The sequence below is a fragment of the Callorhinus ursinus genome, unplaced genomic scaffold, assembly GCF_003265705.2.
Source record: "Callorhinus ursinus isolate GAN/ISIS: 27379988/994484 unplaced genomic scaffold, GSC_fseal_2.0 scaffold67, whole genome shotgun sequence".
NCBI classification, from domain to species: Eukaryota; Metazoa; Chordata; class Mammalia; order Carnivora; family Otariidae; genus Callorhinus; species Callorhinus ursinus.
The window spans coordinates 2,983,511-3,004,184 of NW_027397129.1; the positions used below are offsets into that span (position 1 = coordinate 2,983,511).

General features: G+C 35.9%; 1 protein-coding gene and 1 pseudogene across 6 annotated transcripts in view; both read left to right on the forward strand.

Moving 5' to 3' along the window:
- Positions 1-20,674, forward strand: part of DIAPH2 (diaphanous related formin 2) — a 949,436-nt gene that overhangs the window by 896,977 nt on the left and 31,785 nt on the right. The gene's annotated exons all lie outside the window — the stretch shown is intronic.
- On the forward strand, positions 3,416-3,546 carry LOC112835832 (small nucleolar RNA SNORA62/SNORA6 family; annotated as a pseudogene).

The window sequence follows — 20,674 nt, forward strand, 5'->3', positions numbered from 1 at the left end:
CAGAGTCCATAGTCTCTCATGGTTCGTCTCCCCCTCCGATTTCCCCCCTTCATTTTTTCCTTCCTGCTATCTTCTTCTTTTTTTTTTTTAACATATAATATATTATTTGTTTCACAGGTACAGGTCTGTGATTCAACAGTCTTACACAATTCACAGCGCTCACCACAGCACATAACCCTCCCCAATGTCTATCACCCAGCCACCCCATCCCTCCCAGCCCCCACCACTCTAGCAACCCTCAGGTTGTTTCCTGAGATTAAGAATTCCTCATATCAGTGAGATCATATGATACATGTCTTTCTCTGATGGACTTATTTCGCTCAGCATAATACCCTCCAGTTCCATCCACGTCATTGCAAATGGCAAGATTTCATTCCTTTTGATGGCTGCATAATATTCCATTGTATATATATACACCACATCTTCTTTATCCATTCATCTGTCAATGGACATCTTGGCTCTTTCCACAGTTTGGCTATTGTGGACATTGCTGCTATAAACATTGGGGTGCACGTACCCCTTCAGATCCCTACATTTGTATCTTTGGGGTAAATACCCAGTAGTGCAATTGCTGGATCATATGGTAGCTCTATTTTCAACTTTTTGGGGAACCTCCATACTGTTTTCCAGAGTGGTTGCACCAGCTTGCATTCCCACCAACAGTGTAGAAGGGTTCCCCTTTCTCCACATCCCCGCCAACATCTGTTGTTTCCTGACTTGTTAATTGTAGCCATTCTGAGTGGTGTGAGGTGGTATCTCATTGAGGTTTTGATTTGGATTTCCCTGATGCCGAGCAATGTTGAGCATTTTTTCATGTGTCTGTTGGCCATTTGGATGTCTTCTTTGAAAAAATGTCTGTTCATGTCTTCTGCCCATTTCTTGATCAGATCATTTGTTCTTTGGGTGTTGAGTTTGATAAGTTCTTTATAGATATTGGATGCTAGCCCTTTATCTGATATGTCATTTGCAAATATCTTCTCCTGCCCCTTCTTTTTAAAAAGCTGTATCAGATAAGAGAAAGCATTTGCACTGAACCAGCAAATAGTGAGGATTCCCTGTTATGAAAGGCTAAAAAATTAGGGCTCTTCTGTTGGGAAAGATAATGGCTGAGTGAGGCTATGATCAGAGTCCATCAAATCATAAAATCATAAAAGGTTTGGATAGGATATATACAAACCTGTTTACCAAACCCAAGACTATTGGAACTAAGGAGTATCCTTGAAAGATTACAGAGGTAAACAATGGGGAATGGGAAGTATTATACCTGACTTATGGAATAAGTTACCCCAGAAGTTGTAAAGAAATAGGATGTTTTAAAAAGTAAAGTAATTCAGGTCAATTCATGCATTGTAAACACATTGTTAGCAAATAGAAGGGTTAGAGAAGCAGAGGATAAACCATTCTTTTCTATAGAGGTGACTTGCAGGAAATAGAATTGGGAAGCTAAATAGATTATGAGTATGGTGTTCTTTAGGTTTTTAGTTTAAAAATTTATTAAAAATAAAAAATGTATTAAAAGGGTTAGTATTGAAGATGGTAATGCATTTTGGATTTCAAAACTCCTTGTTCTTGTCCTACTTTTGACTTCACGTCTGTTTATATAAAACACCATCCTGTCAAAATGATGGACTTAGAAATTCAGGCTCAGTGCTTATGGAGGCACTATGGTGTAATGGTTCAGGTTATAGGGTTTGAAACTTCACTGATGTCCACTGCTTATTAACTGCATGGTCTTGAGCAAGCTTTTTAATTTCTTGGAGGCACATACTCATTTGTAAAATGGCTCATAATACCTACCCTATTGGACTGATTGAAGAATCATTGATATGTAAGATATGCAAGTCACTTAACAAAGTGCATGGCACCTAGTAAACGCTAAGTAAATGGCAGTTCCTACTGTTATTGTGGGCTTTAGAGCCATGTGTATTATCCTGAATTCAAAAGCTTGTAACAGATGTGATGGATAAGGTGTGCCTCCATTTTCCTAATATGATTTTTTTAAGTTTTTTGTCCATTTTGAATATAGATAGCCTTTTGGAAATGTAGATGACACAATAAAATATCTAATTATGATAATTTTAATTATACAAATGTATTCAAATTGCATATGGTGTGAAATAATATCTTCATGAAGAACTCCTGCTTTCTTCCCCCACCATCCCATTTTGTAAATCAGTTTTGTGCAAATTCTTCACAAATATCTCTGACATCAATGTTTCTATAAGCGTGAGAAGCAATTTTGAGTCACCTAACAGCTTTCTGGAAGACACTACATTCATGTTCATCTAAGTTGTTAAGTAAAGATACAACACTAATCAGTGTATGCTAGCATCACTGTCATTTTGATGTCAAGCCACAAATATCCATTTGCATAATACTAGGTAAGTTGATTATTCCATTCATTCTAAATGTCTATATTTTTTTATCTTCTCTAGGTATTTACTGTATTGCAATTTTAAGTGACCTTTCAAAGTCTTTTTTACAATGATATCAAACAGTTAATACTATGAAGTCACACCCTGTAAATAATCCTTAGGTCTATGTTACATTTCATTGCCTTTAACTCCCACCCTGATTCTGTAAATTTGCCTCTATAATCACCTAAAACTCGTATTAATTGAGGTCCCAGACTGTGTTCTCTAAAGAGTACTTTAATATTAAAAATAAAATAATTTAGATAAGGCCCCTTACAATTAAAGAATTTATTAAGTACTTGAATATAAGATATTTTCCTTTTTTTTCAGAGATATAACTGAAGTGGGGAGGCGGCATGCCTTATATTTAGGAAGATAGGAATATATATTTTTTTGAAAGTTATATCCAATTATATAACCTCGAAAGCATTCAGGTTCTTATTTTTATTCATTCCATATATGTGTCAAGTGCTGGGATGAGGCAAACGTATTTAGACAGTGTTCTTGGTGTCATAAGAATTTTCAAACCTTGGAGAATATTTAATTCAAGAAAAATATTGAACACCTACTATGTGCAGAGCATTTGCAGAAAAATATGAGTTGCAACCTCTGTCCTCAATAGCTTACAAACTGGTCCAAGGCAATAAAATAAATAATTCTTACCTGGGAAAGTAAAGAAACTACAAACTGCTCTGGGGTTCATAGATAGGAGAAGCCATATTCAGTTGAGAAATATCAGAAAAAGCTTTAGGAGGTCATTCATATTTGAGATGAAATATAAAGGATGTGTAAGACAGGCATTTGGAGTAGTCAGAAAGGGGACCAGAGCCTAATAAGGGGGGTGAAATGATGTGAACAAAGACCTGGTAGAAGAAAAGCAAGAAGAAATATTCAGGAACAATGAGTAGTCCAATTAGATGTAATGTAGAATTCATGGGAACAATGGTGATATAAGGCTGGGCTGTGAATGAGATTAGGCTAGATTTTAAAAACCAACTGTGACTGCACATCCTTAGAGCTTAGAGCTGAGGCTACTGGCTGATGAACCCACAAGTGTAGGTAGTGTGCTACATGAGGGGCAAGTCTTTCATTAACACCACAAGGGTCTCTGATAGTAATTCTTTCTACAAATATAATTTAAAAAAACAATTAAAAAGTAAATAAAACTGTGAGGAGACCAAAGTCATCTGGGAGAGAAAAAAATAGATTGAGAAAAATTTTAGAGACTTATCAGAGGAATTGGAGACCATTTGGATATTGGGTTTCAAAGCATTGAAGAATTGGCAATGATTAGGTATATAGCTGTATCATTTAGTTATACAGTTTTGGTGGAGTAATCAACAAATTTGGCCATGTTGATATTATACATAATGTGTGAGGGGCTTGCAGACGTGGCCCAGAAGGCAGTTCACATAAGGAAAAAAAGAGGTGAGAAGAAGTCTACAGGGAAAAAAAAACATATACAATAAATCATCACATGGAAAAATACAACTTTCACCATCAAGTAAAGAAACTCAAATTAAAATAACAGTAAGGTAGAGGGGTACCTGGGTGGCTCAGTTGGTTAAGCATCCGACTCTCGATTTTGGCTCAAGTCATGATCTCAGGGGCCTGGGTCCATGCTGGGTGTGGAGCCTGCTTAAGATTCTCTCTCCCTCTCCTCCTCCCTTTTCTACCCCCCCCCCCGTTCACATTCTCTCTCTCTCTCTCTCTCTCAAAAATAAAATAATAGTAAGGTAGAAACATATCTGTTAGAACGTCTAAGCTGAAAGTGAGGTGTTGGGAGAGCTGTAGGGAAACAGGTAATAGTTTGATGGTGGTTCCATCGCATGACAATTCATGGAAATGTCTACACAAAACAATGTTAAGTGAAAGAATTAGCTCACGGGGCGCCTGGGTGGCTCAGTCAGTTAAGCATCTGCCTTCAGCTCAGGTCATGATCTCGAGGTCCTGGGATCGAGCCCTGCGTCGGGCTCCCTGCTCAACAGAGAGCCTGTTTCTCTCTCTCCCTCTGCTGCTCCCCCTGCTTGTGCTCTCTCTCTGTCTCTCTCTCTGTGTCAAATAAATAAATACATAATCTTTTATTTAAAATAAAGAATTAGATCACAAGAGAGTATATAAACTGATTATATCTATAATGTGTGTATGTTGAGACATATTAGAAGAGAATTTGAAGGAATGTAATTTAATGTGCATTTGCATTTTCTTTCTGGAACAGTTATTTAAGTGCATTGTAATTTGAAAAGAATGAAATGAAAAATGATTCCCCATCATACCCCTAAAACACATACACATACACACGTCTTTGCAAATAGATCGTGGTAAATATGATGTTCAGTGTTTGAGATGTTGCAACATTATCTATAAATCAGGGGTATAATTGAAGTTGTAGTCCCCTTCATTATCTTCCATAAGTCTGATGAGGCATTTTTTGATCACTGTTTATTATAGTAATGAGAAAAGAGGAAATCTTTTCCTCATAAATCCTGACAGTCTGCATTTTAAATCTTTCCTCTATATAAATTCTTTCCCCCACTAAATAAATACACAAAACGTAAGCTTATTATTGCTTATTTTCTCTACCTTCCTGTCAATACTCAGTAGCTCATTCTTGACCTTTACCTGTCAGTTGATAGTTGTTCTCCCTTCCCCCAGGTTGGCACACACAGCTAAGGTTCAGATTTATATGCAGCTAACACTGAATGAATTGAATGCCTACTATGTACCACACATTGTTCCTTGGTACTCTATGGAGAAGATTTTATTTGATCTTGATAGTAACCATGTGAGGTCTGAAATATTATCCCTATCCTTGTTTGACAAAAACTAGGCATCAGTTCAGTAGGCAGTTCTCTTCAGAGCCTAGGACATTGCTCTTTTCTGCCATGGTGCTTTTCAAGGGGCTAGTTCCCAACAAAAAGGCACACCGTGTGTTATGGCTCATAGTATAGTTTTTAACATATACAATAATTGTTTAGAAAGCTGCATATTTTTAAGAGAAATCTTTTTTAAAAAAGCGTGCTGCTTTTCCTCATTTAATGTATACTGTTGCTATAAAAATTATTAAAAGGGCAGGGTGCCTGGGTGGCTCAGTTGGTTAAGCAACTGCCTTCGGCTCAGGTCATGATCCTGGAGTCCCAGAATCGAGTCCCGCATCAGGCTCCCTGCTCAGTGGGGAGTCTGCTTCTCCCTCTGACCCTCCCCCCTCTCATGCTCTCTCTCTCTCATTCTCTCTCTCAAATAAATAAATAAATAAAATATTTTTAAAAAAATTATTATAAGGGCATATAGAAGATTTGATACAAAGCAATTCAAAATTATATAAGCAGTTTAAGTGGAATCCAAACATGAAGCAAGATTGTCTACTCAATGATTTCAATTAAATAAAACTTATGAGCTGATAAAAAATTGGAAGTTTTATTTAAATTAGTGCATGATGTTTACATGCTGACTAATTACAACAGGAAATTAACATAGCATTACATAATACAACACATAAGGCAAACAAGGAAACTTTTGAAGTAAGGTGTGGGAAATCATAAATAACAAGTGATAAGGACTAAATAGAAGCATCAAGGGGTAATTAGTACAATAAAGTATATTAACTATGAGAATGTTTTCTGACTCATCATATATTATTAAGGCTGCATTGGGATGATTGCAATACTAGCTTCTATGTGACTGCTGGAATGTTACTGAGATTGGAAATGTGCACCAGATGATAACCCATATTTTAAGGTGGGGGAAGGAGGGAGTACTTGTATGAAGCACATAGAAAGATGGATTGAAAAACTGTCTTATTTGAACAAAAAAAGGAAGAGTCTGGGAGGAAAGGTAAATATTTTAGAAATAGGAAATGTGACTATAATGTAATAAGATTCATATATGTAAAGCATGTATACACAGACTTCCATCTTCTTTTGCTTTTAGTCACACTATGTTTGTGGCTCACAGGAGTAAGAAACCTTGATAAGAAAGTAGTTGTACAGGGGCGCCTGGGTGGCTCAGTCGTTAAGCGTCTGCATTCGGCTCAGGTCATGATCCCAGGGTCCTGGAATCGAGCCCCACATCGGGCTCCCTGCTCAGCAGGAAGCCTGCTTCTCCCTCTCGCACTCCCTCCTGCTTGTGTTCCCTCTCTCGCTGTGTCTCTCTCTGTCAAATAAATAAATAAAATCTTTTAAAAAAAAGGTAGTTTTATAGAAAAAGAATTTTGAGTTAAAATCAGTGAAAGGAACAGCATTTATAGCATTTTAAAACATATCCAAAAATAAGTGGCATAAAGAATGCATGCAAAAAGGTATTGCTTTCTAGTCAAGTTCTAAATACTTCTGTTGATAATGTACAGCTCACTCAGATTCCAGAGAATAATTGGAAATAGAGACTTTCTGAAACAGACCTCTCATTTAACTTTTTCCTCTGACAGTTGGCTTTGAATCATAGTTTATTACCATTCAACCTAAATTAAAATACCCAGCTGACAGCAAAACCGTACAAACAGTATCTCAAATACTAAAACACATATTGTATGTAAGTAACATTAAGATTAGGATAAAGATTGATAAAAAGCAATGACACTGAACATTAACATGATACCAGCAGCTCTGAGCTCCTTCCATCCACAATGTGGAACAGGTTGAAATTACCAGAGAGGGCAGTGCAGTGACTTTTCTAACTTAAATTTGCAAGAAGATGAGCTTGTAACTTTTCAGTCTAAACTATACAGAAATCTAATGCTTTTTAATAAAGATGTGGGGCTAAACATCAAATATATACATATATAGATATATTTATATATGTTTGTGTCTAGGTACATATATCTACCCATCCCAAAGTGTATCTCACTAAGATATTAGCCCAGACAGCTGTGTTCTTTTGTTTTCAGGTCTTTATGTAAATGTGTACTTTAAAGACTTTGTGGGCAGTACATGATATAAATATGTTTTAGGGCCATCAAAATGCAAATTATGGGATATATATATATATATATATATATATATATATATATATAAAACATCATCATTATCAGATTTATATATAGGATCCAATGGACTTTTCCTTACCAAAGAACTAAAATACTGAATGTTGTGTTATAAAATTATGGGAGTTTTAAACTTATTGTTACTCCCTAATTACTTTCTTTAGAATCGTTATCATACAGGATCACCAGAATATCTGTCATATTATCTCTCTTCATGACTACATATTTTATAAAAGTGTGATTATATATTATCCAATAAATGAATGATAGAATAATTATGGTTATATGGTTCATTATCTTATATCCCTTTCCCTACTTTAAGCTTCTCAGTTCCATATCTTCCTTGTGCAGAGTATTTACAACAAGTTAGTTCTCTTCTCTGGAAGTCAGTATCATCATCTATAAAATGAGAGGTTAATCTTCATGTAATCCATAAATTCCCTTCCAGCTCTAAAATTCCATGTTCCTGTGGTTATCCCCAAATTATTATATAAGTTCATGAGGTTCTTTTTAAAAATAGATACCTCAAAAAAAAAAAAAAACACTTTAGTGACCTGCATGAATTGAGAACAGATGTGGTATCAAAAATTCCTTTTTGCTTAAATCTTTTCTTCTAAAGATTTTATTTCTTTATTTGACAGAGAGATAGAGTGAGCACAAGCAGGGGAGCAGCAGAGGCAGGGGGAGAAGCACGCTCCCCGCTGAGCAGAGAGCCCAATGAGGGGCTCGATCCCAGGACCCTGGGATCATGACCTGAGCCAAAGGCAGGCACTTAACCAACTGAGCCACCCAGGTGCCTCTTTTTGGTTGAATCTATGATGAGGGATGAACATGTTTGAAAATGTTTAGCCCAAGAAAAGCAAAAGTACAGGGTTAGTTGGTCTTCAGGTTCCATGATAAAATGGTGACTAGTTTAAACTCTCTTGCTGAAGGACAGACAAAGAGGGAGCAAACTATACCGAATCCTGGAGTGGATAATGTAATGGTGCATCTAAATGCTATAAAAGCTGGAGATGCTTAGGGAAGGTAACCATGTGGTGCAAAATATCAACTAATTTCCCTTCTAGAATGCTTTAAAGCCAGAGAGTCAAAAACTGGGCTAGTAGGGGAGGAGTGCATAGCAAGATTAGAGCTATTTCTCATAATTCGACAGGAAGGCACTTAAGGCATTTATTTATATATTTATTAATAATTTATTTTTCTGAGCTATGCCTCCCCTCAGGCCTAACCTATAGAATATTGGCATCTAAAGATACAGACATCATCATTGCTCCCAAAGTTAGTTTATATGCACAAATGTATATGTAGTTAGTTTATATGTATCAAGATACTATGACAGATTTGATCCCTCCCCTTCCTTTATACTAACCAATTTATAATCTGAGTGTGTCAGAAGCTTGTGAATTATGTCTATTAATCCTTGTAATTGTAGCACATTGTATAAAAATAGACATTCTTTCTATATAATCATTAAGTAAATTCAAAATTGAGTTGTCACAGTTGGTGGACACAGACCTAGCTAACATGTAATAAATCATAGGCTCATCCAGTTAGCATCAAATCTGAGTTTTTCTCTAATGTTACATGATGAAAGTCATAGGTGGACAGTAAGGATGACAACCTACTCAAGAAAGAACAAGTTTTAACGTTTGCTCTTTTCTTAAAAGTTTTTCCATAACACATTCAATTCCATTTAAATATTGCAAAAAGCTGAATTGCAAATGTTAATCTAAACATGAATAAAAAATGTTGATATTTTATTTAACCTAAAAATAGTAATTATGGATAGGCTGCCTTTATGATTATCATATTTAAAATATATCATTTTACATTGAGCATTTTGGGAGGATTGTCACTGTGATGTTATAATAAGAAAATTTGTTTTGAGTGCATTAAAAATACAGTGCATGATTATTGCAATATAAGGTGAAAAGTTGTTTGCTTTTGACAGTCTGTCAGTAGATGTAGCCTAGGAAAAAAAGTATGATAGCTGCTTTATATAAAACAGTAGGGGAAGGACACAAGCTCAGAGAATTTTTTTCCAGCTGCTGTTATTAAAGAAATTCTTTTATAGAAGAGAAGCTGCTTTTTTTCTTTCCATTTTTCGCTTCCATCTCTGAATCCTTTGCTTTCAAGTGGCATGCAAGGCGTCTGTGCATGGCAGCCTGTAACTTCTGTTATTTAAACTGCCAACTGTTAAATTGGATTGAGTTGAACCAGAGGAGGAGAATAAGCCCACTGAGGCAAATGCATTTTTACACCCCTCTATAATAAAATAATGTAAGGAATAACTAGAAAGCTTCCCCAAATTTTCATCTAAAATTGTTAGATTGTAGCTTTTGGAAAGAATCACTATTGACTCCTGTCAGACAGTTTTGGAAAGGAGGTGAAGAGAATTATCTCCTGACTTTCTGTGTGCTTTGTCAAATTAGGCACTTTGAGCAGAAGTACAAAGTGAAGGCCAATGTCAGGGAATGCCTCAAAGCAGGAACTTGTGCTCATTTCCTGTGACTTCCATTTTTTTTTTAAAGAAATCAGATTGAATTGTAAAATGATGGGAATAGGATTGGACACAAACATATTTATTGCAGCCTCAGCAGCCATTACATATCATTAGTGAAAGGATGCAAGGGGTAAGGGGGACCATCTTGATGTCACTTTGATTCTTTTTAAGGACAGATGCATTCACTGATGAGAAATAAACTGACATCTGTAAAATTTCAGAGACCAGTAATACTTTTATGCCTTCTTTTCCTTTAGGTAAACACATAACTTTTTAATACTCATTAATATAAACTGAAAGAATGGGTGATGTTGGAGTTGCTTGTAAGAATGCCAGTTTTGAAGTAACTGTGACTTACCAGAATCAGTATATGTCTGTGTCAAATAGTGTATTTTTTTCTTACCAAGGTACATACTATTCCTAATATACCACTTCAGCTAAAGTTAATGTCAAAATCCAGTATTTCAAAGGTGATATGCTTTTTATTAAGAAATATAATTTGATCTTACTTTCTGCCTATAAAAGGCCATAGTCCTTATACATCAACTCTAAAGTTAGTTCCATTTTCTTACTTTTCTTGTTCTATATTCTCCTTGCCAAAGAATCTCTGTAATTGGCTTGCTCTGCAAAGTGTTTTATTTGCCCTTGTGGACGTTAGCTGTTTTAAGGATCTGAATGTATTATAGCAGGAAGCACATGATTTTAGTTCAACTGCCTCTGTGCCCTTACCCCCATTGCCAAATTAATGCTTTCTGTTTTTAGTATTCCAGGGAAGAATGAAATTGCTAAGATGTAACTGGTCATAAGGAGTAACCTAAACAGAGGACCATTCCAGGAAAGACAGTATCTGTGTACCCAGTATGGATCTTGGCCCTGCCCTACTTCTAAGCATCTAACATATTCTCATAGTCATTTCTTCTATGTTGTGATTTTCTTTAAGTGAAGCACTTTTAGATGTCCCATATAGTTTAAAACAAATCAGAAATCCATGTCCTAAATGTTTTGTTAGTCAGAATAATTAAATTGATCAGTTCTGGGAGAAGTGGAGACAAAATAATGGGGTCATTGAAGGAGTCAGACTCTAATGGGAACCTGAGCTCATTCAGATATCAAATCTAATAATTGTTCTACACCTGTATGCACAGTCCCATTGAGCAAATTCACATTAAAGGTTTAGTGGAACACTTTCAATGCTGTGGTCCAAAGGGACTTGCTACTGTTTCACAAGAAAACCCTGAATATTTTTTGGCAATATGTTTTTTTGTGATGTGTTAACTAAGATCTATATGTGTATGTTAGTGCCCTGTCCCTACCTAGGGATAAAGAAAAGGGAGATATGCATAACTGGGAATGGTTTTCTTGCTATTTAAAGATAATAAAAATGTGCTTCAAGCATTAGCTACCTGGAGGCAGTAATACAAGATAAGGGAACTCACTGGATTGGGGGAGAGTGGAGTTTTATTAAACAACTTATGCAACCTAGTAGAAATGAGGATCATTTAACCCTTTACCTTCATAAAATAAAGTGGTATCAAAATAAAGTGGTATCAATAACCAAACATTTGGTTATTGAATTAGAAAGTAGCAACTAGGCCTTCTGTGTAGTAATGTAGTGTTTCATTTCTCCTATGTCACTATATGACTATAGCAGCAAACTAACTGCTTTTGATTCTTTTACAAGGTATCTGAGGAGAGTTGACAGACCTAAAAAAAATTTTAAAGATCTAAAGAGTGGAAAGATGAATTTAACTCTACCCTGTAGTGACCACTGAACTAACAGATCTTCAATAGAACTCTCTCACTGGAGGCTTCAAAGCACACAGAAAAACTAAAAGATTTGCAGTATATACTGAACTATGAAAGACATATATGGCCAGCCCTCTTTACCAAAAAAGACAATCATAACTGAATTAACTTACCCTAAAGAATAGTTTTAATACACACACACAAACTTATTCATGAATATTATGCTCTAATATTTTCACTTTGTGAATAAACAAAAGGACATATTCATTTGTGTATTCATTCTAATATATTTCCAGGCACCAAGGAAACAGATGCAAATGCCAATCCCTGCCTTTCTAGAGCTCACAGTAAAGTGGGGGAGACAGATAGCACAAGGACAGTCACAGTATAAAGTTCAAGCTTAATCTTAACAGATTAGTAGGAGTTTCTTGAGCAGGAAAGGAAAAAGGAAGAGAAGCGTGTTTCAAGAAAGTAAACAGCATGTGTGGAGGCAATAGGAGAGCATGATATATTCAAGGGTGAGCAAGCAGCTCAGCATTACTAAAGCATAGGTGTGAGAAGCTGGTAAAATGAATTGTCTTAAAAGACCTTGGATACTAAGGAGTTGGCTTTTTTTCTTTATTGCATGGGTGATAAGGAGCCATTTCCAGCTTCTTTTCCAGACTCTCCTAACAACATGTAATATTGATGGGGGTGGGGATGAGGTGAGAGGCAGGAGAGATTCAAAAGGGGTCTATTATAAGAGCAATGGAAGAAAGGCAATGGAAGAAAGCCTGCCCTAGAAAAATGGCAGTGGAGATGATGATGATGAAGAAATTGATCCAAGAATACTTCAGGAGTTAGAAAGAACTGAACTTAATGAACACTTGAATATGAGGGTGAAAAAAAGAAAGGAGTCCAGGGTGATGGTTGGGGTTTTTTTGGCTTCTTGTTTTCATTTTTATGACTTGGTGTATGATGGCTCTATTAGTTTTCTAGGCCTGCTATAACAAAGTACCACAAACTAAGTGGTTTAAACAATAGACATTTATTGTCTCATAGCTTGGAAGGATAGAAGTCCAAGATCAAGGTGTTGGCAGGGCCATGCTCCCTCTGAAGGTGCTAAGGAAAGATCTGTTCCAGGCCACCTTCTTAGCTTCTGGTGGTTTGCTGGCAATCTTTGACATTCTTTGGCTTATAGAAGCATCACCCTGATCTCTGCCTTCATCTTCACATGGTGTTCTCTGTTTGTGAGTGTCTATTTCCAAATTTCTCCTTTTTATAAGAATATGTCATTGTTGATTATAGCCTACACTAATGACTTCATTTTAACTTGACTGCCTCTGTAAAGACCCTATTTTCAAATAAAGCCATATTCTAAGGTAATATGGGGGGGCTAGGGTTTCAACATAAGAATTTGAGGGTGGGGACCCAATTCAATCCATATCATGGTTCCATTCATCAAAATAAGGAGATGTGAAAAGGAGAGAATAGGATCAAAGAAAAGGAAATCATTTCAGTTTGGATCTTGAAAGTGAGGTAGGTTCAAAGCAATCAAGAAAAATATTTAGAAGGTGAATGAAGCTGTAGCCTAGAGCCCAAGGAATGTAGAATTGAGATCCATTAGCATAAAGGAGGTAGAGTAGATAGAGTTGAAGTTTTGCAAGTAGGTGAATATACCCATAGAGAATTGCTCATGGAAAGTATATAGAGTAATATGGGAGAACACAAAGGATAAAACCCTGAAAATTACTAATGTATAAGGAACAAGGAAAAGAATGGTAGTTTATAAAAGAAACAGAAAATGACCAGGCAAAGAGGTAATTTGAAAATTAAGAAAGAGTGGTAATATGCAAGCCCAGAGAGGAGAGAGTTTCGTGGAAGAAATAATTGTCAACAATTTCATGTGAGGTCGAGGAAAATAGCAACTGAAAGAAAAGTCCTAATCCTTTAGGCAAGAATGTGATATCAATTCAGAATAGACCCATTCATAAATATAGTCATCATGGAACACAGCCAGTATTTTCAATAGAATCTCATTCTATTTGTATTACTAGAGAAAATAAAAGAATACATTTATTTATATAGTATAACATTTTATACTTATAGAAATTGTATTTTTTTACACGGTCTAGTTATTCTAATCTATAAGAAATTATTCACTACTGTTTTAGAAGTAATGCATACAAAGTAATGCATTTGAAGTGAAATTCTGATGTGTATGGTTATTGAATTTTGCAACTAGTGCTCAGAATAGGATAAAATAGAGCCTCTCAGAATGAGATTATGATGTGGTTGGTCAGAAGAGAGTCTTCTAAGGAACCATCTTTCCCATCAAGTCATTGTCTGTTTTTATGTGGTCAACATTGGAGCTCTCAGTGCTGCTAAATGTCATTTTATGTACTCCTCCCAAGTCTAACCATATATATCCTTTTCCCTCAAATCCCCTAAAAACACAAAGCTATACAATTAGACCTTTAGTAAAAGAAAGTATTGAAAAGGTAAGGTAGAGTTCTGAGACTATTTATTGGTTCATACAAATATGTGTATAGAGGAACAAATGGTACATTTATATCTGTAAGTCCTCAATAAAAGTTTTGTTCAGAGAAAGAACCAATAGGTGTATGTTGAACGGCTATTTAGTATTGAGAAGGCTAGTAAAGAGATAAAAGTGACACATTCTTGAAAAGGCAGTGAAAGATAGTGAAAAGTGTGAAACTGGCTGAAATTAAAAGCTGAGTTGTGTGATATCAGAGTCTAGAGGAAAGGAAGATCAATGAAGGCCAGAGAGGTCAGGAAGGTGAGGTTTGAACTGAGCTTTGAAGGATGGGTAGAGTTTAATAGGAGGGTGAAGGCAGAGGTGGACACATAAAAATCTGGAATATGTATAGGTGTCTTTATGGAACAATTATAAAGTCAGCCTAACTAGATTTAAGGGTGAGTAGTAGAAAAGAGGGGAAAATCAGATTGGATATAGTAGGATTTGTGCAAAACAAACAAACAAAAACAAAGTATATCATCCATAAATTTCTCCTTTACTTAGCTGCCACAAATTTTAGAGTCAGATTTATTATGCACATATTTTTTTAATTGAAGTATAGTTGACACACAATGTTACATTAGTTTCAGGTGTAAAACATATATTCTCATATCCCTGAGGTACTTCCTTTAGAGTGAATCTGTTCACTTTTATTTTCATATGCCTTTGCAGTGAATTTTAATCTATAAGCCCCCCAATGTCTTTTTGGGAGTTAACTGGTTACAATTTTTAGTGTTGTCATCTTTTTTTTTTTTCACCACTTCAAATTTCAGTTTAGCCAAATTAGTCTTGTTTTAAATTCACTGTAGCTTTTTGAGTTGGGGAGTAAGGTCTCTTTTGGAAGACTGTTCTGAAAGGTGTGTTGGAGGATGAGTTGAATGGAGGAAAGTCTGGGTATAGTGATTAATCTAGCCAGTACCTTGTTTCTCAGATTTTAGTAGTGGTAAAATTAGTAGATCTATAGATTCATTTTAATGGGAATCTAACTCTTTTGGATCTTTGGTGATTGAGTTAAAACTATGCTTAATATATTATTACTTAAACATCAACAAATATAAAAATAGGCATAAACTGCCTTAACAATTTTAATAAAACTATAAAACAGATAAAAATAAAATTAACATTAATATGTCTACTGGTGCTTGCTTTTTTAAGATTTATGTATTTATTTTGAAGGGGGGAGGGGCAGAGAGCAAGGGAGAGAGAAACTCAAGCAGACTCTGCACTGAGTGTGGAGCCTGACTTGGGGCTTGATCTCACAACCCTTGGATCACGACCTGAGCTGAAACCCAGGGTTGGATGCTTCACCAACTGCACCACCCAGGCACCCTAATGCTAGATTTTATAGTAGAAAGATTTAGATTTGGATCCAGTTATATATTTTGACTTCACTGATACTAATGCAGAGTCTCTATTGTAGAAGTAGACTGGACAAAATGGTATTAATAACTTTAAGGCTTTTTCATCTTAGGATCATCAAGCACCACATTGAATAAAAACTCTGGTATCAAGCAGTTCTCAAATTCCAGTTTTAATAGGGTGTCAACTTGATAATTTTGTAAAGTTGCCTTGCTCACGTGAAGACAAAGGTAGGATTGAAATTTTTATAATACGATATCTACTCCATTTATTGCTAGAATTGGGAACAGAAAAAAATCATTTGGGGCGCCCGGGTGGCTCATTCATTAAGCGTCTGCCTTGAGCTCAGGTCATGATCCCAGGGTCCTGGGATCAAGTCCCGCATTGTGCTCCCTGCTCAGTGGGGAGCCTGCTTCTCCCTCTCCCACCCCCCCCGCTTGTGTTCCCTCTCTCGCTGTGTCTCTCTCAATAAATACATAAAAACTTTAAAAAAAAGAAAAAAAAAATCATTCAGTGCACATTTACCCCTCTATTTACAGCTAATAAACAATTGCAAGTTGCTCTACAAAGACCACATTCTCATTATAGCTCTGCTTGCATCATGAAGGTGGCATTTACTTCTTTGTCACAGGTCTTTATATGTCCAGCTAACCTATGCCATGGTATGAAAATAGTATCATATTCTGGGATGACTCAACTCTGAAAAATTTTCTTTATGTATAATTGTGAAATTTCATTAGTTCAGTACACCATGATGTTGCTTGGTTTTCATGTAATACAAACAAACAAGTGTATGTATCCATGAGCAATACACTGGTTACTTATAAGTGATAATACAGAATATGCTTATGTCAACATTTTTTACATAAAAGGGAATGCACAAAACTTTAAATATACCTTGCATTAAGAAATAATGGCCTAGTAAGCTTTATTGACTATTTTTTGAATGAAGTTGACACCAACATTAGGAATTACGTCATGTAATTCATGTCTTTGTTATATTGAACTCTTTTAGAGCAGAAATTTATTCAGGACACCTTAAGAAACAATGGATTTCACTTCTTTCTGTGTGTTCATTCCATTCTATTTCTCTTTCAACCTGTTTATTACCCTCTTGAGTAGTTCCTTTCATCACAAGGTATGTCATGTGTTACTAGCCAACCTATGAATTAGCTGCCATTGAGGGGGTCAGATGCCCATCATTGTCCATTCAGTGGCTTCTTTTGGGAAAAAAAAAGCCTATTCAGTGCTGCTTCCCTAAGTAAAACAATATGAGCATGACAGTTTCACCTAGAAGTGGTGTTAAGCATATCAGATATAGTGACCTGAGTAAAGTGTTTTTCCTCTATGAAAATATCACCTCTTTCATGGTCATGGGAAATGGAAGTATAAATTATATTCATTACCTCCCCTTACTCCTCAATCTTCTGTAATATGGCCTCTCCTCCCCCTATTTTACTGAAATTGTTCTCATTATAGTCTCTAATGATGTTCGTATTTCTGATGTAAAGCTGATAGTTTTCAATTTTTTACTGCATCTTTCTACAGCATTTTATACTATTGCTTATTGCATTTTTCAAACTATTTACTCCCTTAGATTCCATAACATGTGCTCAAACATTTCATTCTGTACTTCTCTGAATACTTGCTGTTTTCTTCATGGACTTCTCTTTCTATGGTCATGTCTTAAATATTAGTGTTTTCCAGGAAATGATCATCAGCCCACTGCTCTTCTCACTCTACATACTTTCCTGAGTGACAGCTTCAGTTACCATCTATATGTTAAGTCTCCCAAGTCTCTCATACTCTTTCCAGATCTGTCCCATGAACTCCAGCCTTGTAATATTTAGCTGCCTGCTGGACAGCTCCACATGGATATCTTAAGGGCATCTCCAATTTTAAACATCCTGAACTGAACTCATCATCTTCTCCTTGAGTACAACTCCTCCTGTATGCCCTATCTTAGTTGATGGGACCACGATTTTCCCAAATGTATAAACTAGAATTTTAGAATTATTTTGAACTCTTTATTCTCAGTATTCAGTTAATCCCTAATTCTTGTCTTGTCACCTTTAAGCCCCTCCACTACATGATCACCAAATTGAACTATCTTAACAATTCCACTCCTTATTGTACATGTAAAGTCCAAGAGCCTTAAGATGGCACATGAGACCATCCATTATCTAGATGTTACTTCTCTATCCTGAGCCCATAGTCTCCTGCTTTTAATCAACACTGATTTGCTTGTAGTCACACACATTTTTTCATCTTTTCTCTCCCATTCCTTAAAGTGTCTCCTTTGCCTGGAATATACTTTTCATCCAGGCTAATTCATCCTCATCCTTTAAGAGTCAGTTAGGACAGGGGTGCCTGAGTGGCTCAGTCGGTTAAGCATCTCTGCCTTCAGCTCAGATCATGATCCAGGGTCCTGGGATCAAGCCCCACGTGGGGCTTCCTGCTCAGTGGGGAGTCTGCGTCTCCCTCTCCCTCTGCCCCTCCCCCATGCTTGTGCTCTTTCTCTCTCTCTAAAAATAAAATCTTTTTTAAAAAATCAGTTAGGACATTGCCTTCTCTAGAAAGGCCTCTCAGAGATGCTTCCCCTAAGGCTTAGGTAAGTGTTCCTTTTCTGTGCTCCTAAAAAGTATACCCCTAATCATAGTACTCACTGTAACTATTCTAATTAGGTTTACATGCTACCCCCCCCCATTTAAGTGAAAATATCTTGAGAGAAATGGCTGAGACTTTTCATTTTTATATCAGGGGATATAATATAATCTAGGTTCTAAAACTGACTCACTGACAGCTGTGTAGCAGACTACAGAAGAAGCCCTAACACATTTCATCAGACTAACTTCTACATGACAAGGCCACAATCGCTTCATACTACCTCCCTTGAAAGAAGAGACTGGCTCATTTATCTATGGCACTGTGCAAGGCACATAGTCACTATTCAAGAAAGGATTATTGAAATAAATTCCAGGCCATTTTTTGGGCACAGGGAAATTTACCTGACATGGGAATAGACCCTGGTTATGATGGCAAGACTCCTTCTTTCCAGTGAATAAGTCTACTCGGGAAACCAAATTAAAGGTCATTGGATTACCTCTAGAAAAAAAAATTGAGTGACCAGTTTTACTAGATACATCATTCAAGCCAGGCTAGAATCTCTAGAAATAATCTCTACAAATCTGTTTAGACAACTGAAATGCTAAAGCAGAGAAGTAATAGAAAGCAGCCCAGCAATATTTCTCTACCCACTGGATGACAAGAAAAATAAATAAATTGTTTTAAAAGATTTTCTTTGCTTCCCCAGGGCATAAAAATATCCCAGCCCATGATGTTTTATGAAATAAATAAAAATTCTGAACATTGATAAGTTCTGATTTCCTAACTGATCTTTGTTTTTATAGGCTAATCTGGAAAAGACTTTCTGTTTTCTGTTTGATTCTTTCTCATGTCCCGAAACTGACTAAAACATGTCATCATCTCCATAATGAGGCTGTCTAGACTTTTAAAAATGTAATAAGATCTTGATACTGAAATCTTTGTACTATGACTCTTATAATATCAAATATAAATTTAGTCTGTATCAGATACCATTCTGGTCCTTTTACATTATTGCCTCATTTAGTCCTTGTAACTATTCTTTTAATTATTTTCATGTTCACAAAGGGGAAAATAAGTTTAGGAAAACATAGCTATTAAGTGACAGAACAAAGATTTGAACTTCTATCTGTAATAAAGTGTGGCTACCTGTTGGAGATAGAAACGACTTTTTGTTTGGACTGCTGACCAGTTCTTGTGTGTGTGTGTGTGTGTGTGTGTGTGTGTGTGTGTGTGTGTGTGTGTTTCATGTCTATCGAAAGATTAATATGGGCCAAGTAATTCTGTTGATACTCTACAATGTAAGTACTATTATTATCATCATTTTGCAGATGTGGAAACTGATGCTTAGGAAAATTCATTTTGCAAATACATAAATGTGAGGGTGGCCCATTTTATTAGAAAAACTGTGTCTAGTAATATACATTAATAAGTTCAAAGACTACATATACCAGTTAGCTTAACTTTATTCCATCATTATATCTTGTATCAGTACAAATTGTGGTAAGAAAGAGTATAATGCTTTATGCCAAGAATCCGCACTCCATCCCCACACATTAACCAGGAAGAATAACCCAGTATGCATGTCTTTTTGAAAATGGGTCAGTATTGTTTACCATCAAAGGACAGCCTAATTTAATTTCTCATCTGTAGGTAACATGTTGCTACAAAGCAAGTTTTAAGTCCATTTGATTTTGCCATTGAAGTAAAACTCTACATAGATGCTGTTATGACATACCTCCTTATCTTTCTGTATTTTTACTAATCTTCTTGGAGAGAGACAATGTCTAGGTTTACTTCTTAAGAATAGAAGTTTTAGAATTTTGAATGTAAAATTCATGAAATACTTTCATAAATGACAACAGTGTATAAAGACAAATGTATTTGTGCTCTAAAACCAGCAGACTTGTAAGCCATTACTTTCTGATCAGGGAACATTCTATGGCCCTTATTTAAGCAGGACAGAAAATGGTACCTGATTTCTGTCTTTTTTTTCCCATTATAGTATACTTAGTGATAGTATAATCAATAATGAATTAATTCAGATTATTGAATCCTAGACTGCTTTTTAAGTTGAGAACAATATGTGCTTTTTATCTGAAACCTGAAGATTTTACATCCTACATAGGTTGTTTCCCTAATTTGCCAAGTTAATCATGCTCAATGCCAAAAATTCAGACATGGAAAAATATAAAAAAGGAAAAAAATAATCATGATCCCACCCTTCAGAGATAACTACTGCTTTTATTGGTGTATATTCTAACAAACTCCTAAAAGTTGTAATTCTTATTTTCAAAAATAAAAATATAAGGGGCACCTGGGTAGCTCAGTTGGTTAAGCATCAGATTCTTGATTTCGGCTCAGATCATGATCTCAGGATTGTGGGTTTGAGCCCCATGTCGGGCTCTGTGCTCAGTAAAGAGTCTGCTTGTGATTCTCTCTCTCCTCTCCCTCTGCCCCTCCCCCAGCTCATGCTTGCTAAATAAATAAATAAATAAATAAGATCTTTAAAAAAAAAGAATAGAATTTGCTCTTTTGTAACTTGCCTTTTC